This window comes from Cebus imitator, unplaced genomic scaffold, assembly GCF_001604975.1.
Source record: "Cebus imitator isolate Cc_AM_T3 unplaced genomic scaffold, Cebus_imitator-1.0 Scaffold189, whole genome shotgun sequence".
Classification (NCBI taxonomy): Eukaryota; Metazoa; Chordata; class Mammalia; order Primates; family Cebidae; genus Cebus; species Cebus imitator.
The window spans coordinates 973,188-984,086 of NW_016107504.1; positions in this window are offsets into that span (position 1 = coordinate 973,188).

The window sequence follows — 10,899 nt, forward strand, 5'->3', positions numbered from 1 at the left end:
TTCCCTCCCCAGCCAGAGTGTTGGCTGCATGAGAGCCAAGTGGGCAAAGAGGTATGCCCTGAAAACAGAGGTTAAAGGCTTGCTGGGGGAGAAGTCAGAGCTCACCCTGTGTACCTGCCAGTCTGAGGGAGATGCCAAGAGCAAAGTGCTAGAGTCTCCTTCAACTCCCTCTCAGCGCCCTTGCACCCCAACCAGGTCTGCTTGTGCCCCTTCCCTTTTCCCAGTTGGCAGGAAACTATCACAAAGGCCAAGGTGAGCCCCTGGGGCTCCACACCGCTGTCCAGCTCAATGCTAAGCATAAGGCCTTCCTAAAGAAAGCTACTCTCCTGCTTGAGTTTTGTTTGTTTAAAAGGAACTCTCCCTTTCTTTCTCTTCCTGGAATCTCCTCAGGGGCTCGAGTGGACCTGTCCCGGGACATGGGTCTTGGCTCGGCACAGAGCATGTGGGCTCAGTGGTTTCTGTTTTTTCATCTTGACAAATCTGGGCAGCCTGCCTCCTGCTTCTTACCTGACAAGGATCTCAGAGCATCTCGGGGGATGGAAAGGGAAGTCCCAGCTACCATGAGGGATCACAAGACAGGCAGGGGAGATCTATGTTAGGGAGAAGGGAGCTGCAGACCAGGCAGGTGTTCTGTTAGCTCACTACAAGCTGCTGTCCCCTGGGAGTCCTTCCTCTTGGTGCCAGCCGGCCACTCACACGCTTCTGCAGTGAGTCAAGGAGATATGTTCTCTGGGTGCACAGTGTTCGGAGGGAAGAAGGCACTTGCCTCGCCTATGCACAAAGGACTAGATAAGTAGCTTGTTAGATCATCCAGATGGGGTCCCTGAAGCATTTGTGTGTGTTAGGGATGGAAGGGTGGGGCAGTTACTTTACATGATGTCAAGGTGCTTCAAAGTAGCTTCAAAATGCTACAAAATGCTCCAATTCCCACCATTGGGTCTATCCTTTGGATTAGAGCATAGTGAACTTAAAGGGATAACAATCATTTCCCAAACTTCTTGGAATGAATTAGTAAATGATATTAGTGGATAGGTTCTCCCCACTCAACTCCGAATTCCATGTGGATAGAACCTTCAAAAAAAGCTCCTCTGCAGGAACAGGTTCTTGAGATAAGGGAAAGGCTAGGTGTGAAGAATGGGCTGTGGCCTAGAAAAGGTAGACCTGAGACAGGGAGGAAAATCAGAAGGTTCCAAGGGGTGCTTATAAGGAGTGGGGTGCACCAAGACAGGGCAGGAAGCATGGGCAAGGGAGCAGATGGAAAGGCTGTTAAACGCAGGCCTTTTTCCATGGCCTAGAGAAAACAACACGGACCAGATCTCCAAGGGCCTGAGATCTAGCTTGGCTATTCCACTTAAGGGCTCTCTGATTTGGGGCCTAACTTTTCTGGGCCTTGGTTTCTTCATATGCCAGATGATAATGGCAATCCCTGTTCTACCTGTCTCATGGAGTTATTATGAGGCTCAGATGAAAAAAAATGAATAACAAACTTTATGTAGACTACACAAGGCAGTATGAATTTATCTTGCAATCTTGCCCAGGGCTATCACTTATTGAAAGTGAGCTTATGAAAATGAGCAATTCCGCATTGTAAAATATGAGACTAAGAGTGAATTTTTTTGCCTGGCTTTTTATAGGCATGAGCCAAGTCTATTAGTATTCCTGAGTCTGAGGTTCCAGCATTCTCTAGCTTTACCTCCTTCTAGCCTCGCCATTCACCAGCCAAGTCCTAGCACTGTTTACAGGTCCTGGTAGTATTTTGAAATGCTTTCAGTGGAGGACTCAGACTTGATCTTTTAGGAACCTATGTGCCCATCCCCACTCCCATCCTCTCTGCTGTAGCCCCTTCCTAAAGACTTCTTCTTTGCCTTTGTCATATGACCTTGCCCACATTCTCAGCCTAACTTCTTTGTTTTTCTTCTTTTTTTGATTTTTTTTTTTAAATTACACTTTACGTTTTGGGGTACATGTGCAGAAAGTGCAGGTTTGTTACATAGGTATACACGTGATATCTACATTAGGTATTTCTCCTAATCTACATTAGGTATTTCTTCTTATCTACATTAGGTGTTTCTCCTAATGTTATCCCTCCCCAATTCCCCCAACTCCCTGCTCGCCCTCCCGTAGACACCTGCCCCTGGCCGACCCTGGTGTGTGATGTTCCCCTCCCTGTGTCCATGTGTTCTTATTGTTCAACACCCACTTATGAGTGAGAACATGCGGTGTTTGGTTTTCTGTTCTTGCATCAGTTTGCTGAGAATGATGGTTTCCAGCTTTATCCATGTCCCTGCAAAGGACACGAACTCATCCTTTTTTATGACTGCATAGTATTCCATTGTGTATAAGATTTTCTGGAAAATTGGGAGACTAACTCCTTTGGGTTGCTAAGTACCACAGCTCCAGTGGGCACAGTTTACTTAATACACCACAGTGTGAATGGCACCCCTTGGATTTGTGCAACACAATCTCCTGGCTTGCAGCACCTCGTGACCTCTGTACCCCAGTCTGTCTCCTCTTTAACTTGCTAACTTATTCTTCTCCTTCTAGACTGAGTTCTTGCATCTTCTCCTCCTCTGGGAAGCCTGCTCTGGCCCCTAAAGCCAGCTAAGTGGCCCTCCTCTGCTTGGACAGCTCCCTGTGCCTCCCTCTGTTATAGCACTGGTCCTGCTAGCTGTACTGTCATGGTCTGGCTACTTGTCTTTCTCTGCCACTAGACTGTATGCTTTTCAAGGGCAAGAACTATGTCTGTCTCTGTCTCTGTTGCCACCCCTGCCCCAGGCCTGGTCAGTAGTAGGCCTTGAGGAAACAGGTGCTAAATGAACGAGGATGCTCTAGGACATTGGGCATTGTACAGTTGGAGAACTTTGAGAGTGCAGCTAGGACTTCCCTGCTTCACACCCAAAGGACACTGTGCTTATTTAATTACTTATGTGTGTGGGGGGGTGGGGTTCAAACAGATGTTATAATAGCTCACTTAGCAAAGGACAACTATGAGGGTTTTCTTTTATTAACTAAATAGACAGCACCCATGTGGAATATTAAAAGCCAGATGGCACAACTTTCATTTTGTATATTTCTGGAAGAGAAACACTAAGTGCCAACATTGTCCCATTCAACCTTAAGTCCAGTCTCAAAAGATACTCTCTACCCACTTCTGGGTGGAGGCAAATGTATGGAGTCACTCGCGGCCTTGTTTACCTACCCTGGGTGACTAAACCAGCTTCACTCCACACTATTTTCCACCTATCTCTGTTGGGAGAAAGCCAAGGGAAGGTGATTCTGTTATGGGCTGAATTGTGTCCCTCTAAAATGCACATGTTGCCGGGTGCAGTGGCTCACGCCTGTAATCCCAGCACTTTGGGAAGCCGAGGTGGGTGGATCACCTGAGGTCAGGAGTTTGAGACCAACCTGACCAACATGGAGAAACCCCGATTCTGCTAAAAATACAAAATTAGCCGGGCGTGGTGGTGCACTCCTGTAATCCCAGCTACTCAGGAGGCTGAGGCAGGAGAATTGCTTGAACCTGGGAGGTGGAGGTTGCCGTGAGCCAAGATCGCGTCATTGCACTCCAGCCTGGGCAACAAGAGAGAACTCTGTCTCAATAAATAAATAAATAAATAAATAAATAAATAAATAAATAAAATGCACATGTTAAAGCACTAACCCCCAGTACTTTAGAGTGTATCTGTATACAGAGGTAATGTTTTCAAAGACATAATTAAGTTAAAATGAAGCCATTAGTGTGAGCCTTAATCCAAGCTGACTGGTGGTCTTATAAGATGAAGAAATTTGGGCACATAAGAGACAGCAGGGGCATGCAGGCACAGAGGGCAGCAAGCGGCAGCCATCTGCAAGCCAAGGAGAGCAGCCTCCGAGGAAACCAACTCTGCCAGCACCTTGATCTTGGACATCTACCCTCCAGAACTGTGAGAAAATAAATTTCTGTTGTTTAAGTGATCCAGTCCTTGGCATTTTGCTATGGCAACCCTAGCAATCTAAGGCAGGATCCATTTATATGTAAACCTTGGGTTCCAGTTCAGTCTTGGAATGCCTAGGATAACCTCAGGCCCACCCCTGAGCCTGAATCATCTGGGCATCTAACATTGTGCTTCTCCACCCCATTCCCTCACCCCAGGCCCACTGTCCAATTCTTCGTAGTTTAATTCATTTCTGTTTTTTCCTTCTTTAATTCACTCCTCATTGAACAGCTACTGAGGTGCTGCAAGGGATATAGCACCCTGTCCTAAGGAGCTTAAAATCTTATAACTGGTACATATCTGCCTGTAAGGTTGGAGATGAACTAGGTGTGTGGCATCACTTCTAGTTGGGGTGATTGGACTAGTCAGTGAAGGAGAAGGAACACTATTCTGCATTAAAAAGGATCTAATGCTTGCAATGCAATATGGTGTAGCAGTTAACAGCTTAGACTCTGAAATCAGACTGCTGAGGTATTGCAGTTAAGAAGATGGTCTCTGAGGCTACGTTGTCTGGTTTCAAATCTGGTACTTCTCATTAGCTAAATGACTTTAGTAAGTTGTTAAACCTCTCTGTTGCTCAGTTACTCAGTCTGTAACATGGGACTAAATATAATGCCTATGTCATATGGTTACATTAGGATTTGATGAGTTAATACACATGACACTCTTCGAACAGTGCTTGGCATATAGTGATCACCACGTAAATTTTACTGTTATAGTATTTAGAAGGCCTGAGTTTCAGCCTGTCACTTACTAGTTATGTATCCTAGGGCAAATAAGTTCTGCCCCAGCTGACCACTTTCTACCTGACAAGGTGCTTGGAAGGATCATGTGAGATAATCAACATTTAAGGTTACTGAAAACTGTGAATATTATTATTGTTATTAAGTCAGGCCTTGAAGGATAGTGAAGATTTAACATGAAAGCTACCATTTACTGAGCACTGAGCACTTAGCTATATGCCAGGAGCCAGGCTATGTATATACTAGAAACAGGAGGCAGATAGTCTGTCTTCTAGCTTCTTGGCTCCTAGAACACAGGCACATGCCATATGTATGGCCAAGTTGATGTTTCTGTCCAGGATTTTGAATCTTAGGGGAGCAGCAGAAAGATAGAGGTGGGTCAGAAGTCTATGGATGGTGCTAGTGACATGGTAGCAACAGCGGTGGCATTTTATCTACATTGACCCTGAGCTAGTTAAGGATTACCATGGTAGCTAACCATTTATGAACTGGATAACCAGCCTTTCAATTGATTCTATGAACAATTCGCTACTCTTTCAATAAATCACTCTTTTGAACACAACTAGAGTTGGTTTCTTGTTAAAAATTTTTGTATTTCTCCCAATACTCTGGTGTTGGGGGGTTATCCCTATTTACAGATAAGAAAACTAAAACTTAGGGGAGGCAATATAACTTGCCCAATATTGCCCTGAAATTAAGAAAGAGGGTCTGGACTTGACTCTGAGTATGGACCTACAACTACTTGCCTACAGTGTGCTGGAGGGAGAGATCAGTGAAAACCGTGCCAGGTGGAAGGAATCCTCCAGTCAAGCACAGATGTAGGACAGCACGGTCGGGGCGGGAGTAGGGGGGTGGTCAGAGAAGGGTGAGTTCCAAGATGGGCAAGGATAAAATTTTCATGTTGGGATGGTAAGAAACATAATTGGAAAGAGGGCTTGGGATCAGCAATGTGGACTTCATTTGTTGGATAGCATGGAGCCGCTGAAGACTTGGGGCTTTAGGAGGCAGCTGTTAGCCTGTGTGAGAGGGGATAGGAACTTAATTGGGAAAGGCAGAGAGAAATTTTGTGGAAAGAATAAGCAAGTCTTGACTAATTAATGATAATTAGTGAGAAAGAGCCTGGTGACTGAAAGGGTATTGACACCTTTGACAGGAATGGAGAAGCCTGGCCTGGAAGGGTTTGAGGGTGACATGTGCATGGAGGAGCAGTCTGTTCAGGGTGGCATGCCTTCTTTCTGCTTCTACTAGCATTGGGCTTCCTTGAGTCAAGGCCATACTGTAATAATTTTTAGCCTTTCAGCCCCTTATATCAAAGCCCTTACCATTTGTCTTTCCTCTATGTGGTTAGGGAAGCCAAGATCCGGGGACTGTTTGATAGGACCCTGGTTTCATTCTGGGAACTGCATCATTACCCACAGATGTATGAAGCAACAGCTTGCTTGAAAAATGGAATCTTAGCCCAGTGGAAGAAGTCACCTCTCTGGGCCCCCACAGCCTGGTTATGGTTACTAATAACTGGTGGTTCTCTCATCCCTGGTTGTAGCAGCCCAGCAGGACCTCATCCTCTTACAGTCTGCTGCCTTTTTGCTACAGCTAGCAAAGCACGTGATCCTTTATCCTGCATTTCCAGCTATCTCTAGGATTTTTTGTGCCCAGTCCTTGACGTGGCTCTGCCAGCCTGTGTGTACTCTCTCTCTCTTTACCTTCTCCCATATCTTCTATCCTCTTTGTATCACTAGCCAATCTATTTTTGCCTCAGCTTCCTTTATCCTCCTTCTTCTTTCATGCATTCTGATATGATTTGTCTGTGCCCCCACACAAATCTCATCTTGAATTCCCACGCGTTGTGGGAAGAGCCTGGTGGGAGGTGATTGAATCATGGGGGTGGGTCTTTCTCTTGCTGTTCTTGTGATAGTGAATAAGTCTTATGATATCTGATGGTTTTAAAAATGAGAGTTTCCCTGCACAAGCTCTCTCTCTCTTTGTCTGCCACCATCCATGTAAGATGTCACTTGTTTCTCCTTGCCTTCTGCCATGATTGTGAGGCCTCCTCATCCATGTGGAACTGTTAGTCCATTAAATCTCTTTCTTTTGTAAATTGCCCAGTTTCAGGTGTGTCCTTATCAGCATCATGAAAATGGACTAATACACATTCCAACAAAAATTTTACCCCTACTGTGTGCCAGAACCTATGCTAGGTGTTGGAAATCTATAGATGAGTGAGACACCAGCTCTGCTTGCTAAGGAACTAAAAATATTGTGGGGAAAGTATGTGATGGCAGAAATAAGACCAAGATATCATGAGAACATGCCTTATTAAGATTGGAAATGGGAGAAGACTGGGGAAATTTCCAGGATGAAGTTATATTTGAACAGAATCTGAATTATCCTGTCAAAGGTTATGTGAGAGAAGGACCGGAAGGAAGGTATTACTAAGCACAGGGGTCAACATAAGCAAAGACATAGAAGTATGACACAGCATGCTGTGTAAAGGAACAAGCAATGTGATGATGCTGGGATGCAAAATGAAAGGCAAGTCATGGCATCAGATCAGCTGGAACAGAAGAAAGAGCAGGACCTTGCATGTTATTTTAAGAGCTTAGTCTTTATCCAGTAGATGACAGAACAGTGGTCTCCAACCTTTTTGGCACCAGGGACTGGTTTCATGGAAGACAATTTTCCACAGATGGGGTGTGCAGGGATGATTTCAGGGTGAACCTGTTCCACCTCAGAAGCTCATCAGGCATTAGAGTCTCATAAAAAGCATGCAACCTAGATGCCCCATATGTGCAGTTCACAATAGGGTTCATGTTCCTATGAGAATCTAATACATCTGCTGATTTGACAGGAGGTGGAGCTTAGGCAGTAATGATCACCAGGCCTGGAGCTCACCTCCTGCTGTGTACCCCAGTTACTAACAGGCCACAGACTGGTCTCGGTCTGTGGACCAGGGGATGGGGACCCCTGTGAAAGAGGGTCATTGAGAGATCTAAAACAGCAATAAAGAATGGTCATGTATGTTTCTAGAAATAAAAATAATGTTACCAGGATGTGAGGGATGGGTTATAGGGGGACAAGACCAGAAAAGGGGAATCCAGTTGGGAGGCTGTTGCTGCCTTTCAAGTGAGATGATGTTGGCTTAAACTGGAGCAGTAGGCATGGAAAGGAGGGGACTGAATTAAGAAAAATTTAGGAGGTAAAATTGGCAGGGCTTTGTGATCAATTGAATATGAATATGTGATACGGTTTGGCTCTGTGTCCTCATTCAAATCTCATCTTGAATTGTGATCCCATGTGTTGAGGGATCTGTAATCCCCACCTGTCAAGGGACGAAGGGGATTAGATGATGAGGGCACTTTCCCTCATGCTGTTCTGATGATGAGTGAGTTCTTATGAGATCTGATGGTTTTATAAGGCAGTTTTCCCTGCTCTTGCTCACTCTCTCACCTACCACCATGTAAGACGTGCCTGCTTCCCCTTCTGCCATGACTTTAAGTTTTCTGAGGCCTCCCCAGCCATGAGGAACTGTGAGTCAATTAAAACTTCTTTTGTTTTAAATTACCCAATCTGAGGTAGTATCTTTATTGTAGTGTGAAAACAGACTAATACAATAAGTGCAAATGAGCTATCAACAATGACATCCAGATCTTTAGCTTGGGTAGCTATGTAGATAATAATAATAATAGCATTAATGAAGATGGTCATAGGAATAGTGGTGTCATCAACTGTGGTAGAGAATTCAGGAGGCAGTGCTAGTTTAGTGGAAAATGGAGAATTCTCTTTTAGACATGTTGAGTTGAAGGTGCCTGTGGAGCATACAAGGGAAGATATCTAGCATGCAATTTGAATAGTTTAAAGCTATGGGGAAGATCTGTGCTAAAGATTTAGTTTTAAGATTATACTGAGCATATTATTCATAGCTTGCCATAGTCATACCATTTCTAAGGGAACTTGCTGCATGCAGTGACTATTGCCCATGCAGCCAGTTTGTTCTACATGTTCCATCCTATCCGGCTTTGCTACAGCTGATGAAATCTACTAGGTCCCTGACCCAAGGGCAGCCAATCTGTAAGTTGACAAGAGCCTGATGATATAGATCTGGTGAAAAAGATGAACTGAGTTATTTAGGATCCCTGTCTCATGAGTTTGAGCTAAGAACTACAGACACCAGGCCAGTTAACATTGGGAGCCAAAGCTGGAAGATTGCTGAAAATTGGGACATGACCGGCTAAGGCCAGTTGAAGATGCGTTAAGAATGGGATAGAAATGATAGGAAAGCAAGGGATGTTTGGTGGCAGAAGAATGGAGTAGACACAGAAGGAGACAGAGAAAGTTAGCACATGGCCCAAGAAAAAAACATAGAAACTTTTTCATTCTCAAGATTGCTTCACTATCTGATAAGTGTTCTCATCTCAGTCAGTGTAGCCTCAAATGAAAGCCTAGCCATCTGAGGATAGTTTGAGTGAGGTTTATTTTTTCCAGCCAAAAGAGGAGTCACCCACGTGAAATCACTTAAGGAGAAACTAGCACATTATAAAAGCAGTGGGTTAGGGATAGCAGTGGGGAATACTAACAGTGAACACATAGCTAGAGGAATGGACATAGGGTACTACCAAGAGAAGAGGGGGTCATGTTTGAGATCTTGTTTTATACAGGGAGGCAAAAGGGAGGATTTGCAAAACAAACAAGATCCAAGAGATCTTGTTTGTTTTTATTTAAAGACAGAGTGATCAGACGTGTCAAAAACTGCAGAGAGGTCTGATAAGGACTCTGAGCAGTGCCCACTGGACTGGAAATTAGTAGGTAACTGGTGCTTTTGGTGAGTGCATTTAGCAGAGTGATAGGAGAGAGACAGAAGCTAGACTGCGCCTGGTTGAGAAGTGAATGTAAAGGAAGAGTGTGGAGCTAGCCAATGTAGAATACTCTTCTGAGAAAATTACATGAGGAGGAGAGGAAAAGAGACTGAATATCAGTTAGAGGGGACCAAGAGCCCCAAAATGTTTTGCTTTGTGTTTGCTTTGTTGTGTTGCTAATTTTTTTATAAGAGAGTCTTGAGTTTTTATACTTAGAGGAAAAACATTGTTGAGAGAGAGAGAGAGAGAGAAAATGAGAAAGAGAAAATGAGAGAGAGCAAGATATCCTGGAGGGTCCAAGGTCTAGCTAAAGGTATTGTTGTTGGTGGGAGTGGGAAATTAGAGAGATCCATCCTGCAGGCCTCAATTTTCTCAATCAGGTAGGAGGCAAAGTTTCCTGCCAAGAGTAAGGGAAACGGGGTCAAGTATGGGGCTTGGGGAAAGAAGTAATATGTTTGAAAGAGTCATTGAGAGGACTGTGAGAGGGGTTGGACAAAAGACAAGTGAGAGGATTGGTGAGTGGGGCTGCAGGCCCAGCTGAAGTTGGGGAGTAGAAATCTGTAAAGGCCACAGTCTCCATGATTGTGGAGTTTGCATCCAGTAGTGCTTAGCTGTTCAAACTTAGGAGCAGAGAAGGTAGTGTGTGATTCCACAGTTGGGGTTTGAGTGGGTGAATGTGGCAGAAGCATAAGGTGCCAGCAAAGGGAGGGGAAGCCAAGCAGAGATTCGGGCGTTCAGCTATAGGTTCCTGTTTGGTATGGAAGGAAGAGAAAACATGGAGGGACTTACAGACTAGGGGAATGGAGGAATCATGAGACTGAAGGTCGCTGTGAGGTAGAAGAGAGGGTGTCAGAAGGCTGGGAGGTGGGAAACAGCCCAGCATTTTCCAGTAACTGCTCCTTTTGGCTGGATCATGGGACAATAGTGGAGTCCCAGAGAAGTGAGGAGACCTAGAGAATGAGGAGGCCAGAGAGATACGCAGGGCTTGATGCAGGGAGGTCTCATGTGCCACTATCTGAGCTGGATGTTGCCAAAGAGATAGAAGGTAGGTAAGCTTACAGAGGTAGTTTTAGAAAGAGACTTATGGAAAATAATAGACCTCTGGAGCCCCATTGGGTCCTTTCCTGAGTTCTTGTACTCTGTTCTGATGATTTTGAAGGTTCCTTTCCAATTCCGAAAGTGAGTGGTGCAAATCCTCCCTTCTTCCTCCCTGTATAAAATCTAGGTAGTGGGAAAGTTACATTAATTCTTATCCCAAGGAGAGTCATCTGTTTTGCATAGCTAAAAGAGCCCTGAATTGTGAGATCAGAGCCTTGGATTCTAGTCCCA